Below are 13939 nucleotides of genomic sequence, written 5' to 3'. Positions count from 1 at the left end.
GCAGATGTGCTGAACTGTGGGCGGTCAGCTGGAGATCACTGACATCCCCTTCCTGCCTGTAGCTGTGTTTCCTGGAACCTCTTCTCTGCACGATGCCAGGGGAGATCATCCAGGAAAAGGGGGAAGAGAAGGAAGGTCATTATTCTTCAGAGGCAGATGGAGGCAGGTACATGGAGAAATGCAAGGTTCAAACAGCTTTCAGATACTTTCTGTGAGTCACCTAAGTTGTGCGCCAGGCTGAGATAGTTGGTAGAAGCATCTTAGAGATTCCTAAGTTTTGTAGTTTCCCAGGTGAGCTCTTGGGGACCACAGGCTTCAGTGCTGCAGGCTGAGAGCACTAAAGATGGCTTTGTTTTTTGTTTTTTTTTCTTTTTTCTTGTCTTTTTAGGGCTGCATCCGAGACATATGGAGGTTCCCAGGCTAGGGGTTGAATCGGATCTGTAGCCACTGGCGTACACCACAGCAACACCAGATCCGAGCCACGTCTGCAACCTACACCACAGCTCACGGTAATGCCAGATCCTTGAACCACTTGGCGAGGCCAGGGATCAAACCTGCTTCCTCATGGATGCTGGTCAGATTTGTTTCCACTAAGCCACAATGGGAACCCCAAAGATGGCTTTCTTGATCTTCGTTTCCCTCATGGTTACATAAACCTTACTTTCCCATCTTAAAATTCTTAATACTTCAAATATACAGGATGGCTTCTATTTTTCTGACAAACCCCTAAGCTAATACAATAAATAATTATTAAAGAAACTTAATGCAGGAGTTCTCACTGTGGCTTAGTGGGTTAAGAACCCAACATAGCGTTCATGAGGATGTGGGTTCTGTCCCTAGCCTCAATCAGTGCATTAAGGATCTGTGTTGCTGTGGCTGTGGCACAGGCCAGAAGCTGTAGCTCCAATTTGACCTCTAGCCTGGGAATTTCCATATGCTGCAGGTGTGGCTTAAAAAAAAAGGAAAGAAAGAAAAAGAAGAAAAATTAATGCAAAAATTAGGAGTTCCCATTGTGGCTCAGTGGAAACAAATTCAACTAGTATTCATGAGGATTCAAGTTCAATCCTGGCCTTGCTCAGTGGGTTAAGGATCCATCATTGCTGGGAGCTGTGGTACAGGTCACAGACATGGCTCAGATCCCTTGTAGCTGTAGTGTAGGCCTGCAGCTGCAGCTCCAATTTGATCCCTGGCCTGGGAACTTCCATATGCTGCAGGTGTGACCCTAAAAAGCAAAAAAAAAAAAAAAAAAAAAAAAAAAAAAAAAGAACAGAATGCAGAAATATATTGAGAGAAATATATTGTATTATAGGAACACCTATAAAAAGAATCTGTTGCGGTTTGTGGGGATGAGCAAGAAAGACTTTCTGAAAAAGTGGCCTCCAAGCTGAGACTTGAAGGATAAAAGTAGGGCAGGTCTTCAGAGTGTTCAAAGTGCTTGGAGTGGAGGAGACAGAGGTTGTCTTCAATTTGTGCAAAGACCCAGAGGCCAGAGAGTGTTTTGATAGGTGCTCCATTGGTGGGGGTGGAGGAAGGTGATAAGCACTAAGAGCAGTGGAGAGATATTATAGAGTTTTTTTTTTTTTTTTGGCCACACCCACATCATGTAGAAGACCCCAGGCCAGGGATCGAACTCTTGCCACACCAGTGACCTGAGCCACTACAGTGGCAACATTGGATCCTTAACCCACCGAGCCACTAGGGAACTTCATAGAATGTGGGTAATCAGAAAGACAACTAGCTTCCCTGACTGGGAATTGAACCTGGACCTTGGTGGTAAAATGCCAAATCCTTGTCACCAGACCAACCAGGGAATCATCAGAGTTTTTAATTGCAGAGTTTGTGACTTCAAATGATCATTTTGACTGTGGGATGGAGAATGGATTTCAAGAGAGCAAGATTAAATGTGGGGGACCAACTAGGCAGCTATCATAAGGGTCTGTCCGCAAGGTGTCCATAGCCTGGACTTGGTACTGGCAATGGGAATAGAGTGATGGTGGCAGATATGAGAAATGTTTAGTAGACTAAGGACAGAGGGGTTAGAGAATAGGAGAAGTCAGGCTGACTCATTTCGTACCTACGGAAACCGAAGCTTAAAGGGATTACTCAGCTCACCTCAGGTCACAGGGCTCAGAAGCAGTCGAGTCACAATTCAAACCTCAGTTTGTCTAATATCTGGAGGCTTTGCTGAACTCTAAGCTCTATTCCCTACAAATAAGAACACAGTCAGAGATATTCAATTTTTGTTGTTGTTGTTGTTGTCTTTTTAGGGCTGCACTCGCGGCATATGGAGGTTCCCAGGCTAGTGGTCGAGTTGGAGCTACTGCTGCTGGCCTACACCACAGCCACAGCAACATCAGATCTGAGCTGCATCTGCAACCTACACCACAGCTCATGGCAACACCAGATCCTTAACCCACTGAGTGGGGCCAAGGATTGAACTCGCAACCTCATGATTCCTAGTCAGATTCATTTCTGCTGCGCCACGACGGGAACTCCTGGAAGCCTGTCATTTTCAAGTGGTGTACGTGGCAGACATGGCTTGGATCCCACGTTGCTGTGGCTGTGGCATAGGCCAGCAGCTGTAGTTCCAATTCAACCTCTAGCCTGGGAACCTCCATATGCTGTGGGTGCAGCCTTAAAAGCAAAAAATAAAATGTTATCTTGAAAAGAAAGGAAGTGGGGGGGGGATGTGCCCTCTCGCTAAAATTTTGGTTTCAACTAAAGTAAAACCTAAAGGCATTTGTTGCCTTTTTTGAAATACATAACTCTGTAACATTGGAAATTCTAGAGGCTAAACACCATAACCAGCTGTCCTATTGTGTTTGCCAAAATGACTAAGATAATGTGTAAGGTTGGGAAGGTAGTGAAGTAATTATCCCATATTGCTCCCAAACACCCACCTCTTCTCCTGTATTTCAGATGTATTAAACAAGTCTGAAACAGCTGGGAGCAAATATTGACCTGCCCGTGATTCTGACACCCATTGTGCTGGGATTGAGTCTCCTGCCTCCATCTTTAGAACAAAACTCTTTGCTGAGCCCCAGACACCAGAGGACAGCAGCCGTGTGTGTGACTCAGGCTCCTGAGACTTGCTGTGTTCCAATAGTCTAACTACCCCACACCGCTTTTCTTCCTGAAATCCTCATCAGCCACGCCCACGGCTGCAAAATTAGACACTTAAAAATCATTCTTGAGTTCTTTCTCCCCTATGTCTCATGTTGAATCAGCCACTAAATCTGATGATTTACCTCCGAAATACTTCTTTTTCTTTCCTCTTTACTTTCACTATGGCTGCCTTAAAACAGTCCAGTGTTTCCAATTTCCTGACAGATAATAATTGTCGTGATGCAGACAATTGGAATTCCCAGCAATTCCCCAAATCATAATTTAGTTGGTATTTTTCCATAAACACTTTACTGATGTGTTTGTTTGTTTTAATGGCTGCACCCAAGACATATGGAAGTTCCCAGGCCAGAAACTGAATCCAAACTGCAGCTGCCACCTATGCCATGGCTGCAAAAACCTGGGATCCTCTAACCCACTGTAGTGGCCAGGGATCCTGTGCCTCCTCATCGACCTGAGCCGCTGCAGTTGGATCTTTAACCCACTGAGCCACATTGGAAACTCCCATGTGTTTTTAAATAATAGAGATTGGCCACAATAATAAACAATGAATAGTTTTCCTGATAGAGTTGTACTAAAAATTTGAAAGTTTTTCTGTAAATAAGGAAAAAAAATAAGTGCTTGACTATTACTATTTTGAACCAAGATATTATGACAAAATTATATATTCCAATAATATGCAAAAATGACCTCTGCCTAATATAGACATTTGATAATAATTAGAAGATAAGATTAAAAGAAGGGAACACGAACAGAAAATAAATGCCAAGTAAAAATCATTTTAAAAATTGAAAGATAATATCACAGATATTTAATGTTTAAAAATTATTCTTAAAATAAAATTAGAAATCACGCAAGAATGAATTTCTCTGTTTGATAGTGTCAATTCTTGTTTGGGGACAAGCTTTCCAAATGTAGAAGAATGTCTTTCATCTTGTATTGATTCCAATAAATTCCAATAATAATAATAAATTGCAATTTTTAGTGGAATTGGTTGGTTGAAAATGTATTCAAAAGCATCTTAATTGGGCGATTAATGAATATGTTGCTTGAAATTAGATCATTTTCTTTTTAAACAACAAAAATATTTTGTCTGTTTCCCCTGGGGTTTTTTTTACCATTGTAATAAACATTGCTTTTTTACAAATTCAAATCTTAGATCAGTTTCTGGTCTCTAATTAGATCATTATATAATGACATTAATCCAATTTTCCTCCTTATATATCTTTTGTCAAAATATTTGCAAAGAACTAAAGCTTAGGGTGAATATTTAAGCACTAGAAACACCCATGAACATTTAGTAATGATCGAATAACATAACATTCATAGCCTCTAACCAGTAATCACAGAACGACTTGCCAAATGCCCAAGTAGGGAATTAATTTGGCTTCCAAAACTTATTTCTTAACATACCACTCGTAGAAGTGAACAATGTGTGAAAACATATTAATATTTATTTTATTTGCAATAATGACATCATTATCAGCAGACAGGGCCATGAAAACATACTTATACCAGTGCCAATAGCCACAAGCAAGACTGACTGCATCTCTCCTGCACGTCCCTGTCCTGGTTCCCAGCGACACCAGCTTTGACATTCAGCTCTGCAGCTCGCTGTTCCCAGCTCTGACTTTTGCCTTGATGTGGAATGGATTCTTCTGAGGCAATAGTGGCCCTATGTTAATAATTAAGCTCTAATTCTCATGGGAGAATTATAGTACTTTCTCTCATTTTTCTGATTTCTCCACTGATTATTATTATTGGTTTTTTAGGTTCAGGATTTAGCCCCAAACTGGAAACAACCCAAATGCTCATCTATAGGGGAGTGGATAAACCAACTGCGGTCTATTCATGCAATGGAATGTTAGCCATAAAAAGAGCATGGATGAATGAAAGAAGCTAGGCAAAAAAGTGTTTCAGGTATGATTCCATATATGTGTAATTTTAGAAAAAGGTAAGCAAATTTATAGTGACAGCAGATCAGTGGTTGTCTGCCTGGGATCGGAAAATGAGGAAACTTTTGGAGGTGATAGAAATGTTCCCACCTTTATCGTGGTGACGGTTTCATGGGGTTATTCAGAGGTTAAAAGTCATCAAGTCATATATTTTGAATGTGTGTAATTATACCTCAACAAAGTTGAAAGGAGAGAAGAAAGAATGAGAGGTTGAAAGAGAGAAAGATGGGGCTGGGGGAGGAATGTTAGTTGTTTTTAATGGAAGGGTGCCCGCTGAAATATACTATTATACTATTTTGTCACTCCTCGAGGTAACCATGCAAGAGAAGATCATCAGTGAACACACACAACTGAGTGAAAGATGTTCACTTAGTCTAAGGCATCCCTCCACAGATCACTTTTTGGTTAGAAAGGAGAAAATGTGCCTTTTTGGACTGAAGAAGTCCAACAGTTTCTAACTTAACTGAGGAGTCGAGCTTGGGGTTGCCTGCAATATACACCCGTCTCCTACCTGGTGCTCTTTCCAGGAAAGTTTAAGATGAATTTAATGATGGGGAAACAGTCAGACAAATCCAGAATATGGAACTGATTGCAGGACCACAGGCCTGGACTCTACAAAGGATTCAATGGCATAGAGAACAGAAGGCAGTGGGGGGGTGGGAAGATGTCTACATTGATGGAAATTAAAGAACCAGTGGCCAGACGCAATACAGATATTTTTTAAAATTTAATTTTATTGGAGTACAGTTGACTTACAGTGCTGTATTAGTTTCAGGTGTACAGCGAAGTGAATAAGTCATACATATACATATATCCATTCTTTTTTTTCTGTATGGGTTGTTACAAACACAGTACAGATATTTTGAATAGTTCCTAAATCAAAAGGGAAAAACAGCTAGAAAGCAAATACTTGGCACAATTGGGAAAATTGGAACATTATATTATTGAATTAACGTTGATTTTCCTAGGTGTCATAATGGTAATGCAGTGTGTAAAAAATGTTATTTTGGGAATGTGTTGAAATATTTAGGAGTGAGATGTTCTGATGTGTGTAGCCAATTTTCAGATGATTTTTTTTTTTTTTGTCTTTTTAGGGCCTCACCCGTGGCATATGGAAGTTCCCAGGCTAGGGGTCAAGTGTGAGCTGCAGCTGCCAGCCTATGCCACAGCCACATGGCAAAGCCAGATCTGAGCCATATCTGTGACCTACGCCACAGCTTGCAGCAATGCTAGATTCTTAACCCACTGAGCCAGACCTGGGATCAGATCGTCGTCCTAACAGAGACAATGTTGGGTCCTTAACCTGCTGAGCCACAGCGGGAATTCCTAAGCATATTTCTAAATAACCCACAGTTCAAACAAGAAGTCATGATGGGTGTTAGAAAGTATTTTATAACAGCAGCAATGAGAAGAATAGCATTCAAACATGTCAGACATAGATAAGGCAATGGCTAAAGGAGAATGTATAATAAAAAGGAAGATTTAAAAATCAAAGAGTTAATGGTCTAGTTCAAGAAGTTAGAAAAGTAAAATAGAAGAAACCCGTCCTCCTTTTAAGTCAGGAATTTTGATGGAATTTCTAAGGTGATCTTATTTATATGGAAGGAAAAGGGGCCAAGGATGGCTTTGACAATTTTAAAGAAGAAACAAGGGGAAATAGACTTTACCAAACAGAGATAAAAGATAAAGCTATGCAAAATTGCATGGTGCCGTATTGGTGCAAAGGTAGATAAATAGAGTAGGGGTTGTTAACACACTGGGGCCTGTGTCCAAATCTAGCCCACCACCTGTTTTGTAAAGTTTTACTGGAGCACAGCCACATTGTTCATAGCTTTTGCACATCAACAGCAGAGTTGAGCAACTGTCACAGACCCTATGGCCCACAAACTATAAAATATTTGCTATCTGTCCTTTTACAGAAAATTTTGCTGACTCTTGAAAAAGACCAATGGAAGAAAATAAAAGGCCAATAGCAAATTGTATTTCAGATCAATTGGGAAAGAATGACATGTTCGATTAGTGGGTTTGGACAAATTGATTATTTATATGGGAGAAGATAAAAGTAGGTCTCCTCCTTATAGCTTTCTAAAAAAAATTCTAGAAGGATTAAAGACCTAAATGTGAAAGGTTTTAGACAAAAATACATGCAATATCATATGAACTTGGGATGGGGAAGAATCTGTTAATGCATAAAAAGTTTAAACTATAAAGTAAAAGATTGATACATTTGATTATATGAAGAACGGAAAATTTTGTACACCTGAAGACTTCATAGATGGATTGAAAAGACTGGTCACTCATTTATGAATGAGACCATCTGGATTATGTGAAGTTCTGAATTATGTGATACAGTAACTATTAATTGGGTCACATTAAAGGCACAGCACAGCAATTTTCGATTACAGTCACAAAGTGGAATGATAGATATTGCAACTGGTATACTTTATCAGCTCATGTACTTTTTACAAAATCATAAAATATCATTTTAATTAGTCTAAATGGTAACATTAAAAAGAGCTAACTTTTACTCACATGGTTAGTAATTCTGTTATATTAGGTCTAAAAACTTGGGGAAAAGTAGTTGAACTTTGATAATTTATATTAAATGGAGTAAATGACTTCTCCATTTATTAACACACACACAAAAATAAAAGACTGGTCACTCTCCAACATAAACTACAGCAACATCTTCTCAGATCCACTACCTAGAGTCATGACAATAAAAACAAAAATAAACAAATGGGACATAATTAAACTTAAAAGTTTCTGCACAGCAAAGGAAACCCTAAACAAAATGAAAAGACAGCCCACACAGTGAGAGAAAAGATTTGCAAATGAAGCAACTAACAAGGGATTAATTTCCAAAATTTATAAGCACCTCCTATAGTTCAATACCAAAAAAACAAACAATCCCATCAAAAAAATGGGCAGAAGATCTAAACAGACAATTCTCCAAAGAAGACATATGGATGGGCAAAAAACACATGAAAAGATGTTCAACATCACTAATTATTAGAGAAATGCAAGTCAAAACCGCTATGAGGTACCACCTTACACCAGCCAGAATAGCCATCATCAAAAAGTCTACAAACAATAAATGCTGAAGAGGGTATGGAGAAAAGGGAACACTGTTATACTGTTGGTGGAATGTAAATTGGTGCAACCACTTTGGAAAATGGTATGGAGATTCCTCAGAAAGCTTAAAAGTAGAATTACCATTTGATCCAGCAATCCCACTCCTGCACATCTAGCCAGAGAAAACCATGACTGAAATAGATACATGTACTCCAGTGTTCATTGCAGCACTATATACAATAGCCAAGACATGGTAACAACCTAAGTGCCCATCAACAGAGGAGTGGGTAAAGAAGATGTGGTACATATATGCAATGGAATATTACTCAGCCATTAAAATGAAAGAAATAATGGCATTTGCAGCAACATGGATGGACCCAGAAATTATCCTAAGTGAAATTAGTCAGACAGTGGGACACCAACGTCATATGCTATCACTTACATGTGGAATCTAAATAAAGGACACAATGAACTTCTTTGTGTTTCTTCAGAACAGATACTGACTTACAGACTTTGAAAAACTTACGGTTTCCAAATGAGACAGGTTGGGGGTGGGAGGATGGGCTGGGGGTTTGGGATGGAAAGGCTATAAAACTGGGTTATGATTATCATTGTGCAACTGTAAATGTAATAAAATTCACTGAGATAAAAAAATAAAAGACAGGTCATTCATAGGGAGGAGGGATTTTGCAATGCATGTAGCAGAAGAAAATAGGGAGTCCCCGCTTTGATGAATGGAAATGAATCCGACTAGTATCCATGAGGATGCAGGATCGATCCCTGTCCTTGTTCAGTGGGTTAGGATCCGGCATTGCTGTGAGCTGTGGTATAGGTCGCAGACGTGGCTCAGATCCTGTGTGGCTGTGGCTGTGGCTAGGCTGGCAGCTCCAGCTCCAATTAGACAGACCCCTTACCTGGGAACTTACATATGCCGAAATGCCTCAGGTATGGCCCTAAAATGCAAAAAAAAAAAAAAAAAAAAAAAAAGGATGAGTATCCAGAATATATAAAGAATTACAAATCAGTAGAAGAAAGACAAACAACCCAAAAGAAAAACAGACCAAGGAGATTTCTGAACAGGCAATAGACAGAAGAGGAAACCTGAGTGGGTTATAGAAAGATTTTTACTTCATGAGTAATTAGGAAAATGAAAATGAAAGTAACAATGAAATATTATTTCACAGCCATCAATTTAAAAAATTTAGTCTGATCACATTAAGTGTTATCTTAACACTTAAGTCTGATTAAGATAAGAATATGGGGGCATCAGAAGGTTTTATTTGTTGCGGACATACATTGGTTGAACCAGCTCGGAGAACAATTTAGTAATTCTTGGTAAAGGTAAAGATGCCCACACCCTGGGACACAGTCACCCCCCTTCCAAGGATCTCGTCTTGAGCGGTGTGTTTGAGTGCCCAAGGAGACACGTGCAGCTGTAACAAGGCGGCTTTGCTAGGAAGAGAAAAAAAATAGCAACAACCCATTTGCCTAACATTAGGGAACGGTCCATGATCTCACCCAGGGTAAGGCCTGGAGTTTAAGTTGGAGAAGGAGTGTGATGGGTGCCCCAGTTGAAGTCCCTACATCCACAAAGGGAGGAGTGATCAAGTCTTCCTGTTGGAGTTGGGGGCGGGGGTCTCATGAAAGGAGATGACAGTAGTGTGTGAAGTATGAATAGGTGTTTGAAAGTTAGAAGAGGAGTTCCCATCCTGGCACAGCAGAAACGAATCTGACTAGGAACCATGAGGTTGCTGGTTCGATCCCTGGCCTCACTCAGTGGGTTAAGGATCTGGTGTTGCCCATGAGCTGTGGTGTAGGTTTGGATCTGGCATTGCTGTGGCTCTGGTGTAGGCCGGCAGCAACAGCTCCAATTAGACCCCTAGCCTGGGAACTTCTGTATGCCGCGGGTGTGGCCCTAAAAAGACAAAAAAAAAAAAAAAAAAAAAAAAAAAAAAAAAAAAAAGAAGAAGAAGAAAGAGAAAACAAGAAAAGGGCAATCCAAGCAGAGGGAGACGGGCTGGCCCATGGGGATGGTGCAAGTGTCACTGTGGCTGGAGGGGGAGGGGTGGCAATGGGATGGTGGTGGCTGCACAGTCCTGAGAACGGAGGCTGGCTGGAGAGGCTGGTGGAGGCCACATAGTGAGCAACCTCATATGCTGTGCAAAGAAGTTGGGCCCTTCCTTTGCCATAAATGAAAATTACCTAAAAATGTATCAAAGACCTAAAGGTAAGAGATAAAACTATACAACTCTTGGAAGAAGACATAGAGGGAAAGTTTTATGACATTGATTTAGCAATGATTTCATCAACATGACACTAAAGCACAGGAAACAAAAGAAAACAATTGGTTAATTGTACCACATTAGAATCTAAACTTTTTTTTTAATAAATAAAGCAAATCATTTGCTTTAAGGAAGACCATTTCTCAGTGTTGGAGATTTAACTTTTTTTGTTGTAATGGTTTCCCAAGCTACTATTACTTAGCAGCCATCAGTATTTTAACCTCAAACGTGAAGAGTCAAATTAGCCTGTAGAATTAAAACAAACCTTGAAAATAAAATACCTAGAAAAAAATTGGGACCTTAATCCTATAGTTAGCCATTCTCAGATTTTTGGCTTTAAGACTCCTTTACACTTTATTTATTTATTTACACTTTATTTATTTTTCCTTTACATTTTTAAAAATGATCAAGGATTCAAAGGATTTTGTGTTTATGTGAGTGATACATATTAATATTTATTATATTCAAAATTGAAATTAAGAATATTTAATATTTTGTTAATCATTAAAAAAATAACATAACAAAAATAACACATTTGTACTGTCCAAGACAAAAAATTGTAAGAAATGACTGCTTTAATAACAGATAGCTAGATTCTCACATCTACATCCAATTTTTTACAATATATTATTTTAGTCAAAGTATATGAAGAAAATCTTGCTTCACACAGATATGTAGCTAGAAAAGAAAGAAGCATTTTAATAGCCTTCCTCTATAATCATTATTTTTTGACTTTATTTTTAAAATTATAGTGGATTTACCATGTTGTGCCAATTTCTCCTATACAGCAGAGTGACTCAGTCATACATATTATGTATGTTTTTAAAAATATTATTTTCCATCATGGTCTGTCCCAAGAGACTGGGTATAGTTCCCTGTGCTATACAGTAGGATGTTCTGTTATGAATATTTTTGATATGACACTAAACTTTGATAAGCGGCAGTTGATAAGGAGAGTTGCTATGTGGCATCTGAATCCATATTAATGAATGTTTCAAACAGCTACATTAAAACCCATTGAGGGAGTTCCCGTGGTGGCGCAGTGGTTAACGAATCCAACTAGGAACCATGAGGTTGCGCGTTCGGTCCCTGCCCTTGCTCAGTGGCGTTGCCGTGAGCTGTGGTGTAGGTTGCAGACGCGGCTCGGATCCCGCGTTGCTGTGGCTCTGGTGTAGGCCAGTGGCTACAGCTCCGATTAGACCCCTAGCCTGGGAACCTCCATATGCCGCAGGAGCGGCCCAAGAAATAGCAAAAAGACAAAAAAAAAATAAAATAAAATAAAAAAAAAAAAATAAAACCCATTGATCCATCTTGCCCTTGAATACTTAAATAGATCTTTTTTTTTTTTTTTTTTTTTTTTTTTTTTTTTTTTTTACTTATGCATGATTTTGTGACATCAACCTTTGGCCATTTGGAAAATATTGACTGAGTCGTGTAATCCTTCTGAATGTTGACACATCTCATTACACAAGATCCAAGACAAACCCAACATATTTGTTAACACCACCATCAGTCTCACCGTAAAAGTCATTAAGTATTGGGAAGCTGTCATGCTCATAGTGGCAGATGCATGCTTTCCAAAATTCTGATTTTTGCTTGAAAGATTCAAGTTTCTCCATTGGCAACCAACACTGTCAGCTCTTTTCCTTATAGTGACATGGTCGCTTCATTCATTTTTAAGAACATGCCCGCCAAAGACCCAAGTCTGAATAATCACACTCCATTCATCAGTCATGCTTTCACATAAAAATGGTATGGGGCGGGGGGGAAGGCCTCCTTCAGCTTGCAACTCACACCAATTCTCTCTGAGACAGCCATCATACTTTGGTACATAGAATTGCTTTATGTGTACTTTACATATTGACACAAAATACTAAAAAGATGCTCATTCAATGGGCGAGATGGATAAAATTAATATTTTTTTTTAACTGCTTTGTCAGGGATATGAAGTGAAACTGGCTTTTAAAACACAATTTTTAAATTATTTTATTATTATTATTTTTTAGGGTTGTACTCTCAGCATATGGAAGTTCCCAGGCTAGGGGTTGAATTGGAGCTGTAGCCGCTGGCCTATACCACAGCCACAGCAACGCAGGATCCTAGCCACGTCTGTGATTTACAGAACAGCTCATGGCAACACCAGATCCTTAACCCACGGAGTGAGGCCAGGGATTGCACCCACGTCCTCATGGATACTAGTTGGGTTTGTTACTGCTGAGCCACACAGGAAGTCCTGAAAGTGTCTTTTCTTTTCTTTTCTTTCGAGAGTGGGTAGTGTTAAGAACTACTAGTACCAAGTACCATTTAGTTCCATGGCCGTCACCCATGCTAAGGCACCTGCTGTTTTACCCACCATCCCTTTTGCCTCATCAGGGTAGATGTCAACACAGTGAAAAGGGTAAATGATGCTTCACTATCATGATGCAAATAGTTCTGAGCTTGTGGGCCTCCTAAAAGTGTCTTGGGGTCTCATCTTGAGAACTGCTGCCAGAGAAGATGGAGAATACTGGGGAGGAACATGGTCAAATTTGCAGTTTGGGAAGGTCACTGATAGCAGCATGGAAAATGAGCCAGATGGGGTCAGTCTGGAGGCAAGGAGACCATGGCAGTGTTCCAGGAGAGACGGTGAGGGCCCTAAGCCAGGACAGAAGCCTGGGAGGGAGCACTCAGTAAGAAAAACATGAGTCTGGGAGGGAGTGGGATGGACTGGGAGTTTGGGGTTAGTAGCTGCAATTTATTGCATTGAGATCCTGCTGTATAGCACAGGGAACTCTAATCACTTGTGATGGAACATGATGGAGGCTAATGCGAAAAAAAAGAATGTATGTAAATGTATAACTAGGTCACTTTGCTGTACTGCAGAAATTGACAGAACATTGTAAATCAACTATAATAAAAAAATTGAAAAAAAAAAAGGAGTTCCCTTCATGGCTCAGCTGTTAGCAAACCCAACTAGGATCCATGAGGATACGGGTTGGATCCCTGGCCTTGCTCAGGGGGTTAAGGATCTGGTGTTGCTGTGAGCTGTGGTGTAAGTCACAGACATGGCTCAGATCCTGCTTTGCTGTGGCTGTGGTGTAGGCCAGTGGCCACAGTTCCAACTGGCCCCCTAGCCTGCCTCTGGTGTGGCCCTTAAAATAGCAAACAAATAAAAATGAAATAAAGTAAAAAAAAAAAAAAGAATAACTTGAGTTTGGAATGACTCTCATCTTCCATGGTTGCACATGGTTGCACAGCAGGATTCACTCCCAAATTAGATCTCTCAAGAGCAACTCGGGAGAGCATGAGGACACAGCACCCAGAGTCCAGCTTTGGTTAGGTGGACACTGTCTGTATGGTGCTGCTTATATGGATATTGAGATACATATATGAGAACTAAAAAATCAGAGGAAAAGAAAAAATCTTGGAGGATAAAAGTCTAGAGCTTAGAATACAACCTACCTAAAGTCAGGCTTTAATGAATAGGTAGAGAAAGGAGAAATGAGAAGGAATGAGAAGAAAGAT

This window comes from Sus scrofa, chromosome 9 (assembly GCF_054392235.1).
Source record: "Sus scrofa isolate SSC_HxYL_T2T_F1_AM1 chromosome 9, Sscrofa_HxYL_maternal_Yorkshire_Landrace_v2.0, whole genome shotgun sequence".
Taxonomy (NCBI): Eukaryota; Metazoa; Chordata; class Mammalia; order Artiodactyla; family Suidae; genus Sus; species Sus scrofa.
This window is presented reverse-complemented; position numbering follows the sequence as displayed.